The sequence below is a fragment of the Oryx dammah genome, unplaced genomic scaffold (genome assembly GCF_014754425.2).
Source record: "Oryx dammah isolate SB20612 unplaced genomic scaffold, SCBI_Odam_1.1 HiC_scaffold_1, whole genome shotgun sequence".
Lineage (NCBI taxonomy): Eukaryota > Metazoa > Chordata > Mammalia > Artiodactyla > Bovidae > Oryx > Oryx dammah.
Genome location: NW_024070185.1, coordinates 82,305,660 through 82,312,117, shown reverse-complemented (window position 1 = coordinate 82,312,117; position 6,458 = coordinate 82,305,660).

Below are 6,458 nucleotides of genomic sequence, written 5' to 3'. Positions count from 1 at the left end.
TGGCCGCTCTGTGTAAAGCAAAAGCTCATTCTTGCTCTGCCCATTCTGTTCTCTTCTCTTCTTTTTTCCATAGATCTGAGTGCAATCTTGAATGCTCATTTATTTTCCTATATTCTAAATACAGGTGTCAGGTGAGGTAAGTCAGAAAAGTAGAAATGTCATATGACTCCTCCAATTAAAATAAATTAATAAAAAAGAAAAAAGAAATATGTGACTCCCCTTATATGTGGAATGGAAAAAGAAATGATACAAATGAACTCACAAAACAGAATCAGAACCACAAACTTAGAAAATAAACTTATAGTTGCCTGAGAGAAGTATGGGAGGAAGGATATTTAGGGAGTTTGAAATGGACATGTACACACTGATCTAACATCTCAAAAAGGAAGAAATATTCTTCAGAAATTCCCATTTTTGTGGTTTCAAGTCTAAATTCTTCATCTGAAAGAAGAAGGGAGATTAAATTGATTCAACAGGACATATAAAATCAGACAGAAACCAAGCTCTATAGCCCACAATGAGATGTTCTACTCTGACTGCTTGTCTAGAGCTTGGCACATAGTTGGTGCTTAATAAGCAATTGTGAAGAACATCACAGTCTTATTCTATTAAGCACCTATTAGTTGAATCTGTATTGGTCATTATTTCCTTCCCCTATTGTACGCATCCCTAGGTACTTCTTGTCTTGCCACTGAAGCTACACTTCCCTTTCAGTTCCGTTCAGTCGCTCAGTCATGTCCAACTATTTGTAACCCCATGAACCGCAGCACACCAGGCCTCCCTGTCCATCACTAACTCCCAGAGTCCACCCAAACCTATATCCATTGTGTCGGTGATGCCATCCAACCATCTCATCCTCTGTCGTCCCTTTCTACTCCAGCCCTCAGTCTTTCCCAGCATCAGGGTCTTTTCAAATAAGTCCACTCTTCACATCAGGTGGCCAAATTATTGGAGTTTCAGCTTCAACATCAATCCCTCCAATGAACACCCAGGACTGATCTCCTTTAGGATGGACTGGTTGGATCTCCTTGCAGTCCAAGGGACTCTCAAGAGTCTTCTCCAACACCACAGTTCAAAAGCATCAATTCTTCAGTACTGAGCTTTCTTTATAGTCCAACTCTCACATCCCTACATGGCCACTGGAAAAACCATAGCCTTGACTAGATGGACCTTTGTTGGCAAAGTAATGTCTCTGCTATTTAATATGCTGTCTAGGTTGGTCATAACTTTCCTTCCAAGGAGTAAGTGTCTTTTAATTTCATGGCTGCAATCACCATCCGCAGTGATTTTGAAGCCCAGAAAAATAAAGTCAGCCACTGTTTCCCCATCTGTTTGCCACGAAGTGATGGGACCAGATGCCATGATCTTAGTTTTCTGAATGTTGAACTTTAAGCCAACTTTTTCATTCTCCTCTTTCACTTTCATCAAGAGGCTCTTTAGTTCCTCTTCACTTTCTGCCATAAGTGAGTGAGTGAAGTTGCTCAGTCGTGTCTGATTCTTTGCAACCCGGTGGATTGTACCCTACCAGGCTTCTCCGTCCATGGGATTCTCCAGGCAAGAATACTGGAGTGGGTTACCGTTTCCTTCTCCAGGGGATCTTCCTGACCGAGGGATCGAACCCGGATCTCCCGCATTGGAGGCAGACGCTTTAACCTCTGAGCCATCAGGGAAGCCTGTGGCTTCTGCCATAAGGGTGGTATCATTTCCATATCTGAGGTGATTGATATTTCTCCCAGCAATATGGATTCCAGCTTGTGCTTCCTTCGGCCCAGCGTTTCTCATGATGTACTCTGCATATAAGTTAAATAAGCAGGGTGACAATATACAGCCTTGACATACTCCTTTTCCTATTTGGAACCAGTCTGTTGTTCCATGTCCAGTCCTAACACTTCCCTTTAACTCTAATGTTAAATCTTAGCACTTAAGGCTTACATTTACTGGGACATTATAAACTTAAGCTTTTCTCAAATTTTATTCTCATTTCCTCAAAACAAACAAAACAAATCAACCAATGTAACCTTATAGACAATGCTGCAATAATGTTCAAATTATATATGTAATTCTTGTGCTCAAAGCACACATGTAACACTCTTAGGCCAACAGATCCAATTATCTACAGTATTTCACTAGTACCCACAAATATATTCTGTTCCAGTAGGATCAGTTCAGTTAAGTTCAGTCAGTCACTCGTGTCCGACTCTCTGCAACCCTATGGGCTGCAGCAAGCCAGGCCTCCCTGTCCATCACTAACTCCCAGAGTTCACCCAAACTCATGTCCAGTGAGTCAGTGATGCCATCCAACCATCTCATCCTCTATAGTCCTCTTCTCCTCCGGCCCTCAATCTTTACCAGCATCATGGTCTTTTCAAATGAGTTAGCTCTTCACATCAGGCAGCCAAAGTATTGAAGTTAACAGCTTCAGCATCAGTCCTTCCAAGGTACACTCAGGACTAATCTCCTTTAGGATGGACTGGTTGGATGTCCTTGCAGTCAAGGGACTCTCAAGAGTCTTCTCCAACACCACAGTTCAAAAGCATCAATTCTTTGGCACTCAGCTTTCTTCATAGTCCAACTCTCACGTTCATACATGACTACTGGAGAAACCATAGCCTTGACTAGATAGACCCTTGTTGGCAAAGTAATATCTCTGCTTTTTAATATGCTGTCTAGGTTGGTCATAACTTTTCTTCCAAGGAGTAAGCGTCTTTTGATTCCATGGTTGCAGTTAACTTGACCATCTGCAGTGACTGTGGAGCACCCCCTGCCAAATAAAGTCAGCCACTGTTTCCACTGTTTCCCTATTTGCCATGAAGTGATGGGACCAGATGCCATGATCTTCTTTTTCTGAATGTTGAGCTTTAAGCCAACTTTTTCACTCTCCTTTTTCACTTTTATCAAGAGGCTTTTTAGTTCTTCTTCACTTTCTGCCATAGGGGTGGTGTCATCTTCATATCTGAGGTAATTGATATTTCTCCCAGCAATATTGATTCCAGCTTATGCTTTATCCAGCCCAGAGTTTCTCATGATGTACTCTGCATATAAGTTAATTAAGCAGGGTGACAATATATAGCCTTGACGTACTCCTTTCCCAATTTGGAACCAGTCTGTTGTTCCATGTCCAGTTCTAACTGTTGCTTCCTGACCTGCATACAGATTTCTCAAGAGGCAGGTCAGGTGGTCTGGTATTCCCATCTCTTTCAGAATTTTCCACAGTTTATTGTGATCCACAGCCAAAGACTTCGGCATAGTCAATAAAGCAGAAATAGATGTTTTTCTGGAACTCTCTTGCTTTTTTGATGATCCAGTGGATGTTGGCAATTTGATCTCTGGTTCCTCTGCCTTTTCTAAAACCAGCTTGAACATCTGGAAGTTCACGGTACACATATTGCTGAAACCTGGCTTGGAAAATTTTGAGCATTACTTCACTAGCATGTGAGATGAATGCAACTGTGTGATAGGTTGAGCATTCTTTGTTATTGCCTTTCTTTGGGATTGGAATGAAAACTGACCTGTTCCAGTCCTGTGGCCACTGCTGAGTTTTCCAAATTTGCTGATATATTGAGTGAAGCACTTGAACAGCATCGTCTTTTAGGATTTGAAATAGCTCAACTGGAATTCCATCACCTCCACTAGCTTGGTTCATAGTGATGCTTCCTAAGGCCCACTTGACTTCACATTCCAGGATGTCTGGCTCTAGGTTGGTGATCACACCATTGTGATTATCTGGGTCGTGAAGTTTTTTTTGTACAGTTCTTCTGTGTATTTTTGCCACCTCTTCTTAATATCTTCTGCTTCTGTTAGGTTCATATCACTTCTGTCCTTTATTGAGCCCATCTTGCTTGAAATGTTCCCTTGGTATCTCTAATTTTCTTGAAGAGATCTCTAGCCTTTCCCATTCTAATGTTTTCTTCTATTTCTTTGCACTGATCACTGAGGAGGGCTTTCATATCTCTCTTTGCTATTCTTTGGAACTCTGCATTCAAATGGTTGTATCTTATCTTTTATCCTTTTTTTTGGCTTCTCTTCTTTTCACAGCTATTTGTAAGGCCTCCTCAGACAGCCATTTTGCTTTTTTGCATTTCTTTTTCTTGAGGATGATCTTGATCCTTGTCTTCTGTACAATGTCACAAACCTCTGTCCATAGTTCATCAGGCATTCTGTCTATCAGATCTAGTCCCTTAAATCTATTTGTCACTTCCACTGTATAATAATAAGAGATTTGATTTAGGTCATACCTGTATGGTCTAGTGGTTTTCCAGTGATAAAATGTGGCCCACTGGAGAATGGAGTGGCAAACCACTTCAGTATTCTTGCCTTTAGAACCCCATGAATAGTATGAAAAGGCAAAAAAATAGGACACAGTGAACTCCCCAGGTCGGTAGTTGCCCAATATGCTACTGGAGATCAGTGGAGAAATAACTCCAGAAAGAATGAAGGGACGGAGCCAATGCAAAAAAAAACACCCAGCTGTGGATGTGACTGGTGATAGAAGCAAGCTCAGATTCTGTAAAGAGCAGTATCCTATAGGAACCTGGAATGTTAGGTCCATGAATCAAGGCAAATTGGAAGTGGTCAAACAGGAGATGGCAAGAGGGAACATCGACATTCTAGGAATCAGCAAACTAAAATGGACTGGAATGGGTGAATTTAACTCAGATGACCATTATATCTACTACTGTGGGCAGGAATCCCTTAGAAGAAACAGAGTAGCCATCATAGTCAACAAAAGAGTCTGAAATGCAGTACTTGGATGCAATCTCAAAAACGACAGAATGATCTCTGTTCAGTTCCAAGGCAAACCATTTAATATCACGGTAATCCAAGTCTATGCCCTGACCAGTAACTCTGAAGAAGCTGAAGTTGAATGGTTCTATGAAGACCTACAAGACCTTCTAGACCTAATACCCAAAAAAGATGCCCTTTTCATTATAGGGGACTGAGATGCAAAAGTAGGAAGTCAAGAAATACCTGAAGTAACAAGCAAATCTGTCCTTGGAATACAGAATGAAGCAGGAGAAAGGCTAATAGAGTTTTACAAAAAGAACGCACTGATCTTAGCAAACACTCTCTTCCAACAGCACAAGAGAAGACTCTACACATGGACATCACCAGATGGCCAACACTGAAATCAAATTGATTATATTGTTTGCAGCTAAAGACAGAGAAACTCTATACAGTCAGCAAAAAAAAGACCAGGAGCTCACTGTGGCTCAGAACATGAAATCCTTATTGCAAAATCAGACTTAAACTGAAGAAAGTGGGGGAAACCACTAGACCATTCAGGTATGACCTAAATCAAATCCAGTAGGATCAGAATGCTAATCATTCTGTACAAAGACATGTTTATTGCTAGTTTGTGTATATATACGTGCCCCTCTGCTTGTATTGCTTTTCTTGGCTTGCTTTTCTTCTTGCCTACTTATTGAAAATGTATGTGTGTGAGGATATGTATCTGGGAGAAACTAGTGTAACATGCTCTGAAACAATACTTTTTTCCAACCTTTTCACACTACCTTCAAAGGCCTTTTTTTCCCCATGAATTCCTAGTGCATTCACAGTAACACTGATTTTGACAGTTTCATATTCTCGAAGATATTTATTCTGAGCTGTTCAGATCTGCAATGAAAGCTCTCTAGAACTCCTGCACAGCTGTGATTTTTTGCTGGATCCTGCTATTTTGATTTCATGTTTCTTTCTCCAGTAGTTTCCTAAGAAAAGTATGAATAGGAGAGCAATTACTTTGAGACCATGCATGTCTGAAAATGTTGGTATTCTATACCAAAACGTAATTGATAATTTTGTATAGTATAAAAGTTCCAAGTTGGAAACAATTTCCCCACAAATTTTTGAATGTATTACTCTTATCCTGTAGGTTCTGTTATTGTTGTTCAAGTCCAAAGCCAATTTGGTTACAGGTCTCTCATTCATGTTCTTTTCAAACCTACATCTCATTGTGTCTCCTGCACTGGCAGGCGGGTTCTCTATCACTGATGCCACCAGGGAAGCACACAGATTATAGTATCCCTTGGTAAATGCTCTCTAGATGCTTGGATAGAATGTTTATTCTGTTACTTGGGGACGGAGTGCTTAATAATTGCTGCTTAGATATTATTGTTTGAGGTGCTTCAAATCCACAGGAATAGGGAAGATGCCTGGGGCTGCTTTGGGTGATCAGCTCTGGTTGTTCCTGGCTTAATTCCAGGATACATCCCTCGGTTTCCCCTTTCCTCCTGACATCTCTTTACTACACAAGTCTACCTCACTTCAACATGGCGGCCCACAGGCCTGAGTGACTACATGGGCGCCGCCATACTGAACCGAATTTAAATCATTTAGAGAAGGGCAGAGTTCAGCAGAGCGCCATGTTGAATACTGGCAAATTTCCGCAGAGAAGCCACTGTTGAGCTTGGGCATATGGAGGCGGAGTCTAAGAAATTCCACAAGGGCAAGGAGGGAAT